The 20,378-nt window shown below is 43.1% G+C and overlaps 1 pseudogene; it reads left to right on the forward strand.

Moving 5' to 3' along the window:
* The first annotated feature begins 6,393 nt into the window (after positions 1–6,393).
* LOC143945205 (5S ribosomal RNA) lies at positions 6,394–6,512 on the forward strand (annotated as a pseudogene).
* The last annotated feature ends 13,866 nt before the right edge of the window (positions 6,513–20,378 follow it).

Genomic DNA, 20,378 nt, shown 5'->3' on the forward strand with positions numbered 1-20,378 from the left:
TTTTGCTTGCGTTTGAAACTGCATGGTACCACATCACCATGTGATTCACTGCAGGGCAAATTGCAAAAGGGGTCCAGGACTTCTTTCCCTACGGTCCTGTGGGTAGGACAGCTCATTGAAATGAATGGGCCCTACCCACATATTTGTTTATTTTGCACAGAAGTTAACGTTTACATCCCTGTGCTGTGATGACTTCTTGGGTTTTTAACTTTTAGGTTCGTTAACTTTTCGTAACAATTACAAATGTTCATTATTAATTTGGATTATATTTCATATTTCGTACAGAATTCAGAAGCATAGCAATTTGTATTTTGGATCCTCCCAAATGTACGAATTTATGGAAATGCGTACGAATTTTTGATTTGCACGAAACTAATCGCCCATGTCTATTACCTTGTATATCCCTGTATGTTGTGGTTTTTCAGGTGCTTATCTAATAGTTTCTTGAAACTATCGATGCTCTCCGCTGAGGCCACCGCCTGTGGAAGGGAATTCCACATCCTTGCCGCTCTTACAGTAAAGAACCCTTCTACGTAGTTTAAGGTTAAACCTCTTTTCTTCTAATTTAAATGAGTGGCCATGAGTCTTGTTAGACTCCCTTTCACGAAAAAGTTGTATCCCTATTGTGGGGTTGCCAGTACAGTATTTGTAAATTTAAATCATATCGCCCCTCAAGGGTCTCCTCTCCAGAGTTAGTGCTCGCAACCTTTCCTCATAACTAATATCCTCCAGACCCTTTATTAGCTTTGTTGCCCTTCTTTGAACTCGCTCCATTTCCAGTAAATCCTTCCTGAGGACTAGTGCCCAGAAATGGACAGTATACTCTAGGTGCGGCCAGACCAGAGTCTTGTAGAGTGGGAGAATTATCGTTTTATCTCTGGAATTGAATCCCCTTTTTAATGCAGGCCAATATTCGGTTTGCTTTGTTAGCAGCAGCTTGGCATTGCATGCCATTGTTGAGCCTATCATCTACTAGGACCCCCAGGTCCTTTTCCATCCTAGATTCCTTCAGAGGTTCTCCCCCGATTGTGTAGATTGCATTCATATTTTTGCCACCCAAATGCATTATTTTAAATTTTTCTACATTGAACCTCATTTGCCATGTAGTTGCCCACTCCATTAACCGCTTCCCGACCTCCTCACACAGATATACTGCGGCAGAAGGACACATACTGGCAGATTAACGTACCTGTACGTTGCCCTTTAAGAGGAGGCATGCACCAGCCGGGAGCTCCGTGAACCGCAAATCAATGCAATGTTTTAGCATTTATCGCTGTATTAATGCCAATGGTCCCAAAAATGTGTCAAAGTTGTCGGACGTGTCCGCCATAATGTCGCAGTCACGATGAAAATCGCTGATCGCCACCATAACTAGTAAAAAAAAAAAATTATCAATAAAAATGCCATAAAGCTATCCCCTATTTTGTAGACGCTATAACCTTTGTGCAAACTAATCAATAAATGCTTATTGCTATTTTTTTTTTTTTTTACTAAAAATATGTAGAAGAATACGTATCGGCCTAAACTGAGGAAAAAAAAAATATATATATATATTTTTGGGGGATTTTTATCATAGCAAAAAGTAAAAAATACATATCAGCCTAAACTGAGATTTTTTGTTTTGCTTTTTTAAAAATATATATTTATTTTTATTTATTACAGCAAAAAGTACAAAATATTGTTTTTTTTTTTCAAAATTGTCACAATTTTTTTGTTTTATAGTGCAAAAAATAAAAACCGTAGAGACAATCAAATACCACCAAAAGAAAGCTATATTTGTGTGAAAAAAGAATGACAATTTTGTTTGGGAGCCACGTCGCATTACCACACAATTGTCAAAATCAATCGCAAAAAGAGCTCTGGTCAGGAAGGGGGTAAATTCTTCTGGGGCTGAAGTGGTTAATTTGTTCAGATCTTTTTTGCAAGGTTTACACATCCTGCGGAGAAGTTATTGCCCTGCTTAGCTTAGTATCATCCGCAAATACAGAAATTGAGCTGTTTACCCCATCCTCCAGGTCATTTCTGAACAAATTAAACAGGATTGGTCCCAGCACAGAACCCTGGGGGACCCCACAACCCACCCCGGACCATTTCAAGTACTCCCCATTTATCACCACCCTCTGAACTCGCCCTTGTAGCCAGTTTTCAATCCATGTACTCACCCTATCGTCCATGCCAACGGACCTTATTTTGTACAGTAAACGTTTATGGGGAACTGTGTCAAATGCTTTTGCAAAATCCATATGTACCACGTCTACGGGCCTTAGAATTGTTTATAGTAGTTTTACAGTTATTACAATGAATTAACCCGCTGATGAATTAATTGAAGGGGTTTGTTACATTAAACATATTCATTCCAGCAGAGGACTATAGTAGTTTATGTATGTGTGCACATAGGGATTTGCTGTATTGCATTTAGAGTATGTTTGCCTACATATAAAATAGCACGGTATATTGATTAAACATAGAGGTACTAATGTATCCATATAGACACATATCCGTAAATGCAAAGCAAATTTGCATTTTGCATAAAGAGTTCTGGGATGTCCCAAGTTTCTGACAACAGAGTGAACGTGGCGGATATACAGTAGCTGGGCAATGTAAGAAACATAGCCGAGCAGTGGCCTTTAGAAATAAGGCTTTATATTCTTCCTTTAGAAACAGCAGATGTTCTCTGTATGCCAGTTGACATTAAAGATTTTTATCCTTAAAATTCCTTTGAGCCTCTGTCAATACAATTATTCTCTGGTGAAATCTACTGAAACAAACAAGTTTATAAGCAATTAATTATGTTACAGCATCACCTCAGTTCATTGTCCTTTGCTGGCACAACACACATTAATGAGTTTAAAGCTTTATTGCATGTACAACACATGCTACAGAATGCAAAAAAGAGAAACTATATTGTAGTACTGTATATCACTGAAAAGCATTAAATGTTCCCCAAGAAAATAATTTGGGTTGGCTTTATAAATGGCTTTATGCATATACAGTACCTTTGAAGCTGTTGTCTGTGATACACATTTTAGCTTTCATACTTTAACCTGCACTAAACAATGGCATGCAAAAGGAAAATATATCACTTTAGCACTAAAGTGTTGGTAATAAATATATGTCATACTTGAACAGGTAACCAGAGAACCATCCAGGCCTTACTGCCCTGGGGGATTCCTTAGAGCTACAGTGTCTCACAAAAACTATATCTTTTCATGTGACAACACTGAAGAAATTACACTTTGCTACAATGTAAAGTAGTGAGTGTACAGCTTGTATAACAGTGTAAATTTGCCGTCCACTCAAAATAACTCAACACATGGCCAGTAATGTCTAAATTGCTAGCAACAAAAGTGAGTACACCCCTAAGAGAAAATGTCCAAAATGGGCCCAATTAGCTATTTTGCCTCCCCGGTGTCATGCTAATGTTACAAGGTCTCAGGTGTGAATGGGGACCAGGTGTGTTAAATTTGGCGTTAATGATCTCACTCTCTCATACTGGTCACTGGAAGTTTAACATGGCACCTCATGGCAAAGAACTCTCTGTGGATCTGCAAAAAATAATTGTTGCTCTACATAAAGATGGCCTGGACTATAAGAAGATTGTGAAGACCCTGAAACTGAGCTGCAGCATGATGGCCAGGATCATACAGTGGTTTAACAGAACAGGTTCCACTCAGAACAGGCCTCGTCATGGTCGGCCAAAGAAGTTGAGTGCACATGCTCAGCATCATATCCAGAGATTGTATTTGGGAAATAGACGTATGAGTGCTGCCAGAATTGCTGCAGAGGTTGAAGGGGTGGGGGGGGGGGGGTCAGCCTGTCAGTGCTCAGACCATATACTGCACACTGCATCAAATTGGTCTGCGTGGCTGTTGTCCCAGAAAAAAAGCCTCTTCTAAAGATGATGCACACGAAAGACAAGGAGACTGAGGACATGGATTACTGGATCCATGTCCTGTGGTCTGATGAGACCAAGATAAACTTATTTGGTTCAGATGGTGTCAAGCGTGTGTGGCGGTAACCAGGTGAGGAGTTCAAAGACAACTGTGTCTTGCCTACAGTCAAGCATGGTGGTGGGAGTGTCATGGTCTGGGGCTGCATGAGTGCTCCTGGAATTGGGGAGCTACAATTCATTGAGGGAACCATGAATGCTAACATGTACTGTGACATACTGAAGCAGAGCATGATCCCCCCCCCCCCCCCCTTCGGAGACTAAGCTGCAGGGCAATGATAACGACCCCAAAACACACCTCTAAGACCACCACTGCCTTGCTAAAGAAACTGAGGGTAAAGGTGATGGACTGGCCAAGCATGTCTCCAGACTTAAACACCTTATTGAGCATTGTGGGGCATCCTCAAATGTAAGGCGGAGGAGCGCATGGTCTCTAACATACACCAGCTCCCTCATGTCGTTATGGAAGCGTAGAAGAGGACTCCTGTAAAGCTCTGGTGAAATTCACGCCCAAGAGGGATACTGTAAATGACAAGACAAGGTGGGTGCACCAGACCCGTGAATTACCTCAGATATTATTTATTGTATATGTAACGCTACCCCTGTAGGGGCGACTGGTAATAACTGGTTCTTCCCCAACAAGTATAGGGGCTGCCCATCTCCGCATGCACCAGTCCATTCACATGGACTCCAATAACAAAGTCTAGGGGATATCTTTAATATATTTATTGCTTCAAGAAACTTTAACAGGAGAGGGGTCAGGGCATGGTACAGTTAAGTGAAAAAATATTTGCCCCCTTCCTGATTTTTTTTTTTTTTGCATATTTGTCACACTTAAGTGATTCTGATCATCAAACAAATTTTAATATTACACAAAGATAACCTGAGTAAAAACAAAATGCTTATTTTATTTATTAAGGGAAAACAGCTGTCCAGACCCCCCTGGCCCTATGTGAAAAAGTAATTTCCACCTATATCTAATTGGTTGTGCCACCCTTGGAAGCAACAACTGCAATCAAGTATTTGTGATAACTGGTAATGAGTCTTTCACACCACTGTGGAGGATTTTTAGCCCACTCTTCTTTGCAGGATTTTTTTAATTCCACATTGGAGGGTTTTTAAGCATGAACGGCCTGTTGAAGGTCATGCCACAGAATCTCAATCGGATTTAAGTCTGGACTTTGACTAGGCCACTCCAATGCCTTAATTTAGTTTTGTTGAGCCATTCAGAGGTGGACTTGCTGGCGTGTATTGGATCGTTGCACTGCTGCATAACCCAAGTGCGTGTGAGCTTAACCACTTCAGCCCCGGAAGAATTTACCCCCTTCCTGACCAGAGCACTTCTTGCGATTCGTCACTGCATTGATTTAACTGACCATTGAGCAGTCATGTAACGTGGCTCCTGAAAAAAATGTACGTCCTTTTTTCCCCACAAATAGAGTTTTCTTTTGGTGGTATTTGATTACGCCTGCGGTTTTTATTTTTTGCGCTATAAACAAAAAAAGAGCGACAATTTTGAAAAAAAAATCATTATTTTTTACTTTTTGCTATAATAAATATCCCCCAAAAATATATAAAAAAAATTTTTTTCCCCTCAGTTTAGGCCAATGCATATTCTTCTACATATTTTTGGTAAAAAAATTGCAATAAGCGATTATTGATTCGTTTGCACAAAAGTTATAGCGTTTACAAAATAGGGGATAGTTTTATGGCATATATATATATATATATATATATATATATATATATATATATATATATATAGTTTTTTAAATGCCGGCGATCAGCGATTTTTATCGTGATTGCGACATTATGGCGGACACATTGGACATTTTTGACACATTTTTGGGACCATTGTCATTTATACAGCAATCAGTGCTATACAAATGCACTGATTCCTGTGTAAATGACACTGGCAGTGAAGGGGTTAACCACTAGGTGGCAGTGTAGGGGTTAAGTTTGTCCTAGGGGCATGTTGCTAACTGTAGGGGGCGTGGCTGTGTTTTACAGATCACTGATCTCTGCTCCAATCACAAGGAGCAGAGATCAGTGTCACTGTTGCTAGGCAGAACAGGGAGATGCTTGTTTACTTTAGCATCTCCCCGTTCTTCCTCTCCGTGAGGTGATCGCAGGTATCCCCGTGGTGATTGAGTCTGCGGGACCCGCGACCGGACTTATGGAGCTTCCTGTGGGCACATGAGCGCGCCCCCGCTGCCTCTTAAAGGGCAAGAGGCGGTCGGGAAGCGGTTAAAAACTGCATTTTGTATTTACACGGGTTATCTTTGTGCAATATTAAAATGGAAAATTTGTATCAAATACTTACCGGATGGGAAACCACCTGCTGCTTCTTCTTATGTTGTTGGCGTTGACTTGTTTTTTTTGTTAGTTTCCCAAGGTGACCATCTTGGCGTTTGTCAAGAGGGTTAAAAGTGTCTGAAGAAATTGCCTACGGGCACATCACCCTGAAAGCACCCGATCTCGTTTGATGTTGGAGGCTAAGAAGAGTCGGGCCTTGTTAGTACCTGGATGGGAGACCGCCTGGGAATTCCAGGTGTCGTAGGCATCTTTTTATGCTGTTGGCGTTGACCTGTTTTTATTTTGCTTGTTTCCTAAGGTGACCATCTTGGTGTTTGTCAAGAGGGTTGTGAGTGCCTGAAGAAATCACCTATGGCCACATCACCCTGAAAGAGCCCAATCTCATCTGATCTCAGAGGCTAAGCAGGGTTGGGACCAGTTTAGTACCTGGATGGGAGACCGCCTGGGATTTCCAGATGCCGTATTCTTCTTTTTATGTTGTTGCCGTTAACCTATTTTTTTCCGCTTGTTCCCAAGGTGACCTTCTTGGCGTTTGTCAAGAGAGTTGAGCGTGCCTGAAGATATTGGCTACGGCCACATCACCCTGAATCTGTTCCATCTCGTCTTATCTTGGAGGCTAAGCATTGTCGGGCCTGATTTGTAACTGGATGGGAGACCGCCTGGGAATACCAGGTGTCGTAGGCTTCTTTTTTTTTTCAAATATAATTTTTCCTCCAAACAGGGGAAGAGGGTCCCCCGAGTACATAATGCAACAGGGAATTACAGAGCAAAAAGCAGCTGAACAATACTTGATACTGGTATATTTGCAACTGTGAGTCTGCCTTCCATCAATCATAATGATTCGAGGCACGGATAAAGTACTGTACCAAGATCCAGGGTCACACAAACCCCAGGTCCCTCCAGCATAATCCATCCAGAGGGGGGTGTGGGGCCGTCATTGCCAATTTTTCACTTTTTCCAAAAGAGGGGGTGAGAGATAGGGGAGGAAGGCATAAAAGAGAAGGGGTGAAAGATCAGGAAAGGAGAAAATGGGACGAGACACGATGGCAGCCACTGCCCAAGGGGCCAGTCAAGCTCAGAGCACTAAGGCGATAGCAGGCGACATCCTTCCAGCGAGAATATAAAGGTATTCCAGAGGCCCCAGGTTTGTTTAAAAAATTCTTGTTTACCTTGTGATGTGAGGATCAAGTCCTCCATTTTTTTAATGTCCTCTATTTTTCTAAGCCAGTGAGTAATGAAAGGGGGGGGGGGACATTTTTTCCAATAGAGAGGGATGCAGGATTTCGCCACATTTATCACATGCTGTTAAATAGATTTTTTGTACTTCTTAATGGGAATCTGTGAATGGTGCAAGAGAAAGAATGCAGCCTCTTCCGGGATGGAGAAGTCTGTGAATTTTTGTGTTATGCATCGGATCTCTGTCCAAAAGTCCACCAAGCTGGGGCAGGACCAAAAAATGTGGAGCAACGTGCCCTCTTCTTCTCCACACCTCCAGCATATGTTCGAGGAAGAGGGGAAACATTTATGCAGCTTTGATGGTGTCAAATACCACCTGGTTAGAAGTTAAAAATTCGTCTCCTGTATCTTCGTGCAAAGCGAGGTTTTGAGAGCCAAAGTGATAATGCGTTGTCTCTGTGCTGGGGAAAACATCAATTAAGGTCCTTTTCCCAGTTGGACAGACAGGTTAAGTGTGGGTGATATGTTTGAGAGAGAATGTGGGCCAAAGGGCCTTCGCTCCTGCATAGAGTCTCAAACTCCATCTGAGGACGGGCGAAAGTTTGAGGATTGGGAATGGAATGGAGAAAATGATGTCATTGCGCCGCTCTCCAAAAAGGCTGTTGGAAAAGCCCTGTCGGATCTCTTAGGGTTGAGAAAGAAGGCCATTTTCCATCAATGACGAATTTAGACGCATGGTCTAGGTTGGAATTTCTAAGTGGGTCCTCGGTTCAAAGTTCGGATGGCCACATATAGGGAATAAGGGGGAAGTCAAAGACGTGAGTGTGTTTTGGGTAGCGATCAGGTGACTGACTTTCAACGAAGCCCCTATAGTGGGATGTGACGTCAATTCTGTGGGTAAATCCTTATAGCACCACATGGCGCTTCTTAGCGGAATTCGGGAGTGAGATTGTTCTAGTTGCACCCAGAGCTTAGAAAGTTTGTTTCGATGCCAGTCCAATACACGCCCCAGATGGGAGGCCAGGTAGTAGCGTCGCAAGTCAGGGAAAACCAACCCTCCCTGTTGTTTAGACAATGTCAGCTGTGACCGCTTAAGTCTGGGATTTTTCTGGGCCCAGTTAAATTGAGTGAGCAGGGATTGAGCTTGCTTAAAAAATGGGACTGGAATCTGGATCGGGAGAGCTTGGAAAAGATAGGTAAATTTAGGGAGTATGTTCATTTTAATGAGATTGCATCTCCTGAACCAGGAATGGAGGCCAGAATGCCACCCGTGAAGCAAACTGCGGATCTTACTGACAAGGGGTGGGAGGAAGTTCAACATAAACGTACGTGTGATGTCCGGTGGAATGTAAGTACCTAAGTACTTAAGGGCTGTATGGGTCCATTTAAAATGAAAATTGGACTGCAAGTCTAGTAACGTTTGCGGGAGGACTGCAACCCCCATGGCCTCTGATTTCAAGAAGTATCCTGTATATCTGGAATTCCCGAAGGAGATTTGGCAAGGAAACTCTGGGATTCGTCAGCGAGAACAGCATGTCATATGCGTAGGCAGATATCTTGCACTCAATAGTACCCATTTTCATTCATAAATATGTGCGTTCTTTAAATGTCAAAAAGCATTTTCTCATGCATCCCTCTAAGGGTTGTTCTATTACGAGTTTAGTTGATACCAGGAGTGATAGTGGTTTAAAAAATCGCTCTTTGTTCAACCCTCAGATCCCCAGCAATCATTTTGTCGAAGTTTTTAAAAATTTAGTACTCAACGATTTGGATGCATTACCTCTTAAGAAAGGTGTCAATGCTCGTTATTTTAAGGATGGGATTAAGTCCTTAGAGGATAGAAAAGATATCATTGTACGCCCGGCGGATAAGGGAGGGGGGGTGGTCGTTTTGGATAAATCCTTTTACGATAGCCAGTTAAAGACACTATTAAGTGACAGCACTACTTATAGAAAATTGGATGGAGACCCTACTGATGAGTATAAAAACCAACTGGAGGCTTTGATCCAATGGGGCTATGGTAGAGGGGTTTTAAATGTTAAAGAAACTAAATATTTGGTACCAAGTGCGTGTAGGATACCAGTTATTTACACCCTACCAAAAATACATAAGGACCAAATTATTCCCCCCCCCACGTCCGATAGTCAACGGTATAGGTTCAGTTACGGCGAGACTGGGGGAGTATCTTGATAGAGTTCTCCAACCTAGCATTAAAAACACAAGGGCTTACTTAAGGGATACCACAGATCTCTTAAAGACGCTAAATGAGATACAAATTCCCCCTGATGCTGAAGTTTTTTTGGCAACAGCGGATGTTGCTAGTCTTTACACCATTATCCAACACCAGGATGCACTCCTGGCCCTCAATTGGGCTCTAAGCAGAAGGGATGATATCCCCCATGCTCAAAAGGTGTTTGTGGGACATGCCTTGGATTTTTGCATGTCCCATAACTACTTTTGGTATGGGGGAGATTTCTACTCACAGAAGGTTGGCGTGGCTATGGGTGCCAAGTATGCCCCAAGCCTGGCCAATCTTTTCATGGCAGAGTGGGAAGATAGGGCTGTTTTCTCTAATAGACCACATCAGTTGATCTTTTACCAGAGGTTTATTGAGGATATCTTGATCATCTGGTTGGGTACTGAGCCCGCTATCCACGAATTTGCAGAACAATTGAACTCCAATCTAAATGACATAAGATTGGACTTCAATATCAGTCCTATTTCTGTCAATTTTTTGGATCTCACTATAACTAGAGATGGTGATCACTTCAGTACGATAGTTTATTTTAAGGCTACGGACCGAAATAGTTTTTTGTCAACGAGGAGTGGACATCACCCCTCGTGGATAAAGAATGTACCGAAAGGCCAGTTCCTGCGAGTCCGCCGAAATTGTACCACAGATACGGACTTTGCGTCCCAGTCAGGTATATTGAAGGAAAGATTTTTGCAGAAGGGATATGATTGCACTTACCTTGAGAAAGTGATAGAGGAAGTGGGCAATACACCTAGGGATGTATGTCTGCAAGAACGGTTAAAAAGCGATGATCGAACGCAACACCAATTTAAATTCTTGTCGGGTTTCCATCACCAATATAGAGACATAGAATCTATTTTTGCTAAACATTGGCACATTTTGGGGAAAGATAGATATCTGGGTGCGGTTTTACCAACTGCTCCCAGATTCATCTACAGAAGAGCTCCAAACATTGGTGACAGGATAGTCAAGAAGGTTTTGGATCCACCATTGAAAATTACCATCTCTGGGGATCTAAAAGGACTCTTTTCATGCAGGAAGTGCATATGTTGCAGGACGGTTTCAGAGATCAATAGGGGCATTGCTACAGTGACTAACGGGGCCGGGGAATCCTTCCAGATAGAGGAATTCATGACCTGTAACACGACTTATGTAGTATATCTACTGTGGTGCCCATGTAAACTCTATTATGTGGGACGCACTAAAAGGCAATTGAAGGTCCGAATTTCTGAGCACCTTGCGAATATACGAAAGGGGTACAAATACCATAGTGTGTCTATGCACTTTAAAGAGCACCACCAGCAGGATCCAGCCCTGTTACAGTTTTGCGGTATTGACCATGTCCACCATTCTTGGAGGGGTTCAAACCGTATTAGAGACCTGTCACAAAGGGAAACGAGGTGGATTTTCTTGATGAGGAGTTTGGCACCAGCGGGTATGAATATCGAGCTGGATGTCAATAGTTTCATCAATAACTCCTGACAAGATTTTTTGTTTGTTGGGGGGTTGGCCGCCTCGCTGTCCTGTGGTTGTTTTATCAAATGTCCTTTAGATTGTGTTTGAACTGGGATGATATGATCCTTATTGGGGGATAATGCAGCTTATTTATGGTAGTTAGCATTTTTATTGATATTTTTTTTATGCACATTTCTCATGCATATTTCGGTAAAGAGTTATATTTGATGAGAAAGTTTAATTTTACATATACATTATATATATATATTTTTTATTGTTCCTACCATTATGTGAACTCTTAGGCATTGGTTGTGTAAGCTTGATGCTTAAAAATAAGGGTGACATTGAGCATTTTGATTTTAAGTAGGGGGGTTAAATTTACATATATTTTTTTGCAAATTCTCGATATGTTCTCCTCCTCTGACCGATCACTTGTATTGCTTTTTATTTTATTTCGACTTTGATTTTTATTTTCATTGTATATTTATTTTTATTTTTATGTTTATGTTTATTTTTATTTTTATATTTATCTTATTTTGATTTTTATTTTATTTGTAACTTTATTTTTATTTTCATTTTATTTTTGTTTTTATTTTTATTTTTCTATTTTGTTTTTATTTTTATTTTTATTTTTATTCATATTTTATTTTTTTGCATTATTGTATGGCATAGTTATGGTGGATCCACTTAGGTTGCTATGAGTCGGTGGACATGCGTTTTTTATTGCATATACACACTGCTTTAGGACTCGCTTATTGGAGGTGAGGGGGTCGCTAGTGTGTTATGTGTGATTTAGTTATGTGCACATTTATGGCATCTATGATGGGATTCCGCTTTAAAATAGCATTGTCTGTGGCACTGTTCCCTTTTGGATTTGGATGACATCTCGTTAGGAGTGCAGTGCAGATGACTGAAAATCATTAATATTTTTTCCAGGATATCACTCAGTGCATGATGGTTGCGCAGGTCATGTGGCGTTGTTTCTTGGGTGTATCAAGATGGCGCGGGTGTAGGGGGAGAGCCATGAGTAGGACGGGGGCGTAAGGGGGAAGTCTTTTGAGCCGCTCGCCACAACGAAGTTTAGGTATTGGCGTGTGCGCAACTCATTAGTGACACCGGGGTGTACCATAATGGCGCGGGTGTAGTGGGCGGTCTGGGGTGGTAGGCGGTGTTGTGCGTGAGGACAGCGACGCCTAGACTTGACCAATCAGCACACGAAATTTACGAGCGTCCCTGAATGTTCCGCGCATGCGCGCCGAGTGAATGAAAACATTTACTGCTATGTTATGACCGGACAATGAGTTAGAAGGGTAGGTTAATGTGCCTTCTTTGTATTATGTGATTGCATTTGTCCGATCGGGATGTGAGCAATGGGGGGGGATACTGAGAGTGCCTGTCACACATAGAGTCTGTTAGGGGTTGGGGATGGTATTGACGCTGATCCACTTATTGTGGGATTTCGTCGGCCAATTGGAAGATATGGGAGGGGAGTGGTTACATGGAGGGGGAGTGTTTGGTCGTCTGTGGCTGCAAATAAAAGGGGGGTTGTTACAACTGGATAGCCAAACCCATGAGGAAGTCCATTGGACGAAACATGTCGGGGGCGTGGCTATACGGCGACCAGCACACACAGTAATCAAGTTGATAGAAGGCGGAGGGAGGAGAACATACTGATTGAAGGACGGAATATCACCATTTGGCGCTGTTTTCAATTTGAGATATCTGCTGTCAGGTACCACACAGATACCTTGTATAGAGACGGTGCTATGTGACACTACCTAGCCTGCTTCCAGTATACTCACCAATGCTTATGAGGGGAGAACCTTTGAATTGACCAGTGGATTGTCTATTTGAAGTGCCTGTTTTTTATTGGACCCATGTGAGTGTGATTTTAAAATTTGACGTTTTATTAAACTAGCTTTACATTATTGCACTATGGGAAGTTTCTTTTGTCTCCTTGAGGTAATTCTGAGATAATAAGTGACTATCCTCTGCTTGCGAAGTTCTCATAAGAAGTGGCTTGGAGAAAATAATCATCAGTTGTATACACTATAAGCGCTTTTGCCTGACACGAGAGTGCTGGGCAATACCTTTGGTGAGTTTTTTATACAAGGGGGGCACAAGCACCAAGGGTGCGGTGGAGGCTTTTCACTTGATGGACACTTGGCTACAGAATGTTTATTTGAATTAATCATTTTTTGAACTATTGCCACCATTAGGATTACTGCTTTCCATCAATTTTCCTTGATTGAAGATTAATTGAACTCACTTTGGAACTACACATTTGTATTAGAGCACCATTTGTTCTTGTGGTCATTTTTTATTTTTCACCTTTGTCACTTACTCACAGTATCACTATTTGTGTGATTTATATAATATATATATTTTTTTGACTGTAAATTTTTTTTGTTTGATTGTATTTTTTGTTGCTATTTCATCAATATTGATTGTATTGTTGATTATTTTTTATGCACATTTTTTTTCATGTTGGGTATCTTTTAGTTATTATAGCACACTGCTAATCAACAGTGTGGATTTTGTTTAGCGCCACTAGGTGCCTTCGTTTGCATTTCAAGTGATAGAATTGCTTTCTTTCCACCTTCTGATAGGTACGTGATTTTGCCTGTATGTGCCCTTCTGCCGACGTATATCGGCGTGAGGCGGTCGGGAAGCGGTTAAAAACTGCATTTTGTATTTACACGGGTTATCTTTGTGCAATATTAAAATGGAAAATTTGTATCAAATACTTACCGTAATTTTCCTTTCCTGATGGACTCCATGGCAGCCTACATATGGGTTAATCCCGCCTCTCATACATCATAGGACCCCACTCCCATAAATCTTTGCTTCTATCCAGAGACTGTGTTCCGTAACTTAGCCTACTCCAGCAAACGGGAGGAAAATTACGTATTTGATATAAATTTTCAATTTTCCTGATAGACTCCATGGCAGCCTACGTATGGGAAATAACTAGCCATACACACCCAGGTGGGCAATTGCTGGATAAAGAAAAAAAGGTTTAATTGGCACCGTCAACAGATAAGACATTCAAACCAAAATTAACCGAAGACAAGGACGCTGGTTCTACACAATAGTGCATCATAAATGTATTGATTGACGACCATGAAGCCGCCTTACCAATCACTTCTGGAGAAACGTGACGGGCAGCCGCCCAAGATGTAGAAACGCTCCTAGTAGAATGAGCCGTCACCGCTTCTGGAGGAGCCAAACCCTTAGCCTTATAAGCCCCTTGGATGACCTAAACGATCCAAGCTGTAATAGTTCGGGAAGAAGCACGTAAACCCTTATTCTTTCCGTAGAAAAGGATGAACAGATGATCAGATTTCCGGAAAGGAGCTGTGGCTATCAAGTATTGCTTGAAAACGTCCCCAACGTCCAAAGGATGAATACCAGAATCTTCAGAGGCCTGAAAGATTGGAAGAACGATTTCCTGATTTTCATGGAAAACGGTTGACACCTTCTGGTTTGACCCTAACATAGGAATCAAAACTGCTCGATCAGGGAAGAAAGTGAGAAACGGCTCCTTACAGTCTAGAGAACTGATCTCCGAAACCCTCTTAGCTGACGTTATGGCTACTAAAAAGGCAGTTTTACAAGAAAGTTCTTTAATAGATACTTGATCCCCATGATGTAAATCTTTCTCTGAAAAGTAATCCAGGTCAAAGGGGAGATCCCACTTAGAAAACCTCGGTTTCCTCTGAGGTCTGAGCCTCACTGCTCCTTTGAAGAACTGTTTTGTGAGAGGGTGCTTGGCCCAGGAAACACCTGAAAAGGCAGATATTGCGGAAACCTGGACCCGCAAGGAACTCACCAATAAGGACAAGTCCAGGCCTGTCTGAAGAAAGCCAATAACATCCCTTATCTTCGGGTCTTTACACGAACCGTTGGTTGTGGACACATAATCTACAAATTTTGACCAAATTCTCTGAAAGACCTTGTTGGTACCTGGTCTTCTAGCATTCAGTAAAGTAGCGATTGCAGTGTCGGGACAACCTAATGCTTCCAGCCTTTCCCTCTCAAAAACCATGCCATCAAATGGAGCTGGGATGGGCATGGATGAAGAGTCGTTCCCTGTGACAAGAGATCCAGGCTGGAGGGCAGAGGAACTGGATCCTGGAAACTGAGCTGCAACAAAAGTGGGAACCACGGCCTGTTGGGCCAATACGGAAGAACCGCTATTACTTCAACCTCTTTCCACCTGAGCTTCACCAGAAATCGGAGAATGATCGGAGTCGGGGGAAAGGCATAAGCTTTGTGGAATCTCCACTGGTCCATCAGGGCATCCACTCTGAAGGCCTGAGGGCAACGACACCTCGTGTAATATTTCTTCAGTTTGAAATTACATGGGGAGGCAAACAGGTCCACTTCCGGTAGGATCCCCAGAGACAGAATCCAATCGAATACCTCGCTGTGGAGAGACCATTCGTTGTTGTCCAGGGAGAATCTTGAAAGAAAATCTGCCTGGACATTTTGAACTCCTGGAAGATAAACCGCCATCAGATCTATCAGATTCGACTGGGCCCAGGACATAATCGGGCTTACTTCCCTCAGCAAAGAGAGACTGCGAGTGCCCCCCTGTCTTTTGACGTAAGATACAGCTGTTGTATTGTCCATTCGAAGGAGAACTGAAGTTCCTGATGTCAGGTGAAGAAAAGCTTGCAGCGCTTGAAAGGCAGCTCGTAGTTCCAGCACGTTTGATACCACGCTTTGGACAGGGAAATCCCAACTGCCTTGGGCTACTTCCGAGAGACAGAGAGCACCCCAACCTCTGCTGCTGGCATCCATTGTCACTGTGACCCAGGAAACGATTTTTCTGCTGTAGCCACCAAGGGAGACTCTCCCGCATGGAAGGGGTTATCCGGACTAGATGATCTCGAGCCCCTGGATCAGACAGTCGGATAACAATCACAGATAGTCACGTATCGACTTATAGTCTCCAACAGCGCAGTAGAAGTATATAAAGCAACCCTCTGAACACCAGAGGGCTAACAAGCCCCACCTTTTACATTTATATTTGCAATTGTAAAATTAAACCAAAAAACAGGTAAGTAACGGTGATGTCTTTACACCGTAACTGGACAAAAACAGAGGAATAATACAACAACTCAAACAATTTTCCTGATGTCAGTCCATGGAGACCATTGTGTACAGAAATGTAAGTATTTTCCTTCCATACTGGCCAATATCTGTTCGTATTTATACATCTCATCTACTCTTCTGACTAATTCTCCCATACTGGGGGGACAGGGGGTTTTCCAGTATTTAGCTACCAATAGTCTGGCCGTGGACAGTATCTGTACAACTATCATTCTGAGGGGTGGCGGGTATTGGTCTATGTCTAAACTTAGTATTGCCAGTGTAGGAGAACCTGACATAAGAATGCCAGTAACTTTAGAAACCAAGGAGAATACCCCCCGCCAGAAACTCCTGAGGTGGGGGCATTCCCAAAGCATATGAAGTAGAGTACCAACTCTTCCACAACCTCTCCAGCAAGTATTAGAACTACCCTGGATAAATTTTGCTGTGATGAAGGGGGTGTAATACCACCTGAGTAATATTTTTTGGGAGACTTCCCAATGTGTTACCGATCTGATGTATCTGCCGTTGCTTTTGATGGCCTTCCTCCACTGATCATCTGTGAACTGCACAGAGAGTTCGTTCTCCCATCTATGAAAAGGGGAAGTTTTCGTAAATAGGTTCTTGCTTTGTAAAAAATTATAAAATAAAGAGATTCCCCCTTTAACGTTCGATACATCGGACCAGAACACCCATGCTTGGTGAGGGATTGATACGGAGGTACCCTGATGTTGAGATAAGAATGATACAATTCTTAGGTAAGTAAAGTATTCCGACCTGGGGATGCCAAGTCTGTACACTACTGACTCAAAGGAAATAAGCCTGTCATCCTCCAATAAATCTGAGACCAGTGTAATACCTTTCTTCACCCAAGCCCCCAAATCCAGATCTTTGACATAAGTACCTATGGATGCAAGTGGAGTAGAGACGTCAATTAAGGGGTGAGATAGCACTACATTATTTAGAAAATTTCTCCAGGTATCTACTACGAGTTGTATTATGGGGAAATCCAATTTGAAGGTCTTATTGGTGAAAGAAGGTGCTAATAGAGTGGAGTATGTGCCGATTATCTTTTGACATTGAGAGACTCTGAGGAGAGAAGAGGACATTGCAAGACGAATCCTGTTTCGGATCACCGGAATTTTCTCCAGGGGTAAGGAGATGGTGCTCATTACCGTGTTGAACTGGGCTCCGAGGAAGATTAGAGACTGCGTTGGCTCTAGATGGCTCTTCTCCTTGTTCAGGAGCCAGCCGAACTCCGTTAGGGTAGAAATAACCTGTTCTCGATGAGGCAACAGTTGCTCTTTGTCTTGAGAAAGTAGGAGTAGATCGTCCAGGTAGTGATGTAACCAGATGCGTCTGATCCTGATTAAAGCCACGACCGCCAGTAAGAGTTTTGAAAATACTCGAGGCAAAGTAGAAAGCCCGAACGGGAGACATGTAAACTGAAGATGCACCTGATATACTGCAAACCTGAGATACTTCTGGTAATCTTCTGCAATTGTTACGTGGAAATAGGCATCCTTGAGGTCTATTGAGATAAGCCAGTCGCCTGGTTGGATAGCCTGGCGTACTGTCAGCAGAGACTCCATTTAGAATTTTTCCTTTTTTATGAAGGAGTTTAGATGTGTCAGATCAATGACCGGTCTCCAGGAGCCATTCTTTTTGAGGACCATGAAAAGAGGGGAGTAAACTCCTTGAAATCTTTCCTCGGCTGGAACCAGAATGGCGGCTCCTTGAGCCATCAGTGATTCTGTGTATGATATAAGAATCTGTCTTTTTTCTTCTGAATGGGGAAGAACCGTTGGCATAAACTGGTGAATTGGTGGCTTGTTGAAGACCGAAGAATGTCCTGAAGAGACCGTTTTGACGGTCCAGTAGTCCTGAATCGAGGCTGCACAGACGTGCTAAAAACGGAGTAAACGAGCCCCGACTTGCTCCGTCTGGACAGACCCCGTATCAAAAGGACTTCGAAGCCTCCCGACCACCAGAAGAAGAAGCTTTTGAGGACTTTTGACCTGAAGGCTGGCTTCTTTTCCAGTTCTTCCCAAACTTGCGGCCAGGTCTGTAATGATGTGCGTCCCTAGCACGTTCCAGTTCTTGTCTGGGGAGAACTCGTCTCTGACCCATGAGACGGCGATCCTGGGGCAGAAAACCCGATTTCCCCCGGTAGCACGGGTAATAGCTGAGTCAAGTTTGTTCCCAAAAAGGGAAGATCCCTCGAAAGGAATTTTACACCATGCCTGCTTAGAGGCAGGATCCGCAACCCATGGGCGCAACCACAGGGCACGTTTGGCCGTGACCGAAGAGAGCATCACGCGAGCTACCAGACGAATCATGTCCAGGGATGCCTCCCCCAGGAAAGCCGAGGCCATCTTCAGTTCATGCACTGGTGAGCTCTTGACCAGCTCCTCAGAAATGCTTCCTAAGGTCGCACCTATATCATCCATCCAGGATTCCATGGCCTTAGATAACGCAGCGAGGGCTAGGGCTGGTTTACAAGCCATGCCTGCAGTAATGTAGATGCGCTTGAGGTCCGTATCTATCTTCCTCTCCAGACCATCTTTGAAGGAAACTGAATCTTCCAGAGGGAGAGTAACATGCCTCACCAACCTCATTAAAGCGGCATCGATAAGGGGGGCCGACTCAAGATGTTTAACCTCATCGCTCTTGAAAGGATACATTTTTGCTACCTTAGAGATCAAGGAATTTTTCCTCTCAACTTTGCTCCACTCATCAGAAATAATTTCACCAAGTTCTTCCAGAAAAGGAAAATTTGGATGGTCTTTTTTGAGATGCTTGAAGTATTTCCTCTGCTTAGAGGGGGCTTCCACCGGTTCATCCCATTTTAAAGCATCTTTGACTGCTCTGACTAAGAACGGAACCTGAGAAAATTCAAAACCTACGCCAGGTTCATCCGTCTCCACCTCGCTATCGGATGATCCACTAATAGAAAGACTGTGATGAGAGGGACCTGGAGCCTCAAGATCAACCACATCAGTAACTAGGGCTGGAAGAGAAGGAGGATTGAAAGTATGGCTGGAATCTGACTTGTTCATGGATTCTTGGATCACCTTCCTGACCAGAGCCTCCACATGCTGGTCCTCAGATCCTCTTTCCTTCATAGCCCGAGAGTAACATAACTCGCAGAGAGATTTACCCTCTGGAACCTGAGTTTTACATCCCCAGCAAGTCCTTTCCAACGGCTGGAATGGCGGTAAGAATGGTGTCCAGAACCAGACTTTGAGCCTTCCTTCCTATGTCTGGAGGACGATCCGGTATGTCTAGTGCTTGAAGATGAAGGATGGCGTTGTGACCTAGATTTGTCACTATCACTGTGTGTCAAGACTTGAGATTCAGACCTAGAGGGGCTGAGAAAAGAGGATAAATAGTTAACTTGCTCCAGAAACCCAAATACAAACAGGCAGAGGGAAAAAAATTCCATCCTACCTGTGGCATAAGGGTTGGCCACTAGGGGGCGGTGACACATCCATCGCAGCAGAGATTTAAACTGCTAAAACAAACACAATTCAAATAAGCATGTAAAAAGGTAGGAACATAGAGAGAGCAATGATATGCACAGTACCACACAATAATACTCCCCCCCCCCCCCCCCCAAGCCTCGATCTCAGTCGAAGCCTCGCAGCTGCGCAGAGAGAGCGAAGAGTGGTGGACTGGAACGCATGGCTACAACGGAGGAGGTAAGAACAAACACACACACACATAAACAGGCTGCCATGAAATATTAAACATCACCACACTTGAAGCCAGCACAATCCATCCTGGAACTGGGAGGGTCGATACACTCTCTGCACGATCGGCACATTAATAAAGGGGCCTAGGGCGAATGGCCATGATGCAATCTGTCAACCAATGGATAACTTTAAAATCTTCACAGCATCGCTCTTCAGTGCCTGTGTCCTCCCTGCTAATAGCTGGGGAATATGGACTTCAAGAATAACCGCCATCACCATCAACGCGCAAACCACCAGGACTGGATTAAAGCTTCCGAAAGGTAGGAATACACCTTGGTCCTAGGAGGAGGACAAAAAAGGAACACAGTCTCTGGCTAGAAGCAAAGATTTATGGGAGTGGGGTCCTATGAGGTATGAGAGGCAGGATTAACTCATA

The sequence above is a fragment of the Lithobates pipiens genome, unplaced genomic scaffold, assembly GCF_037356315.1.
Source record: "Lithobates pipiens isolate NorthernLeopardFrog02 unplaced genomic scaffold, aLitPip1_a1.2 Scaffold_10, whole genome shotgun sequence".
Lineage (NCBI taxonomy): Eukaryota > Metazoa > Chordata > Amphibia > Anura > Ranidae > Lithobates > Lithobates pipiens.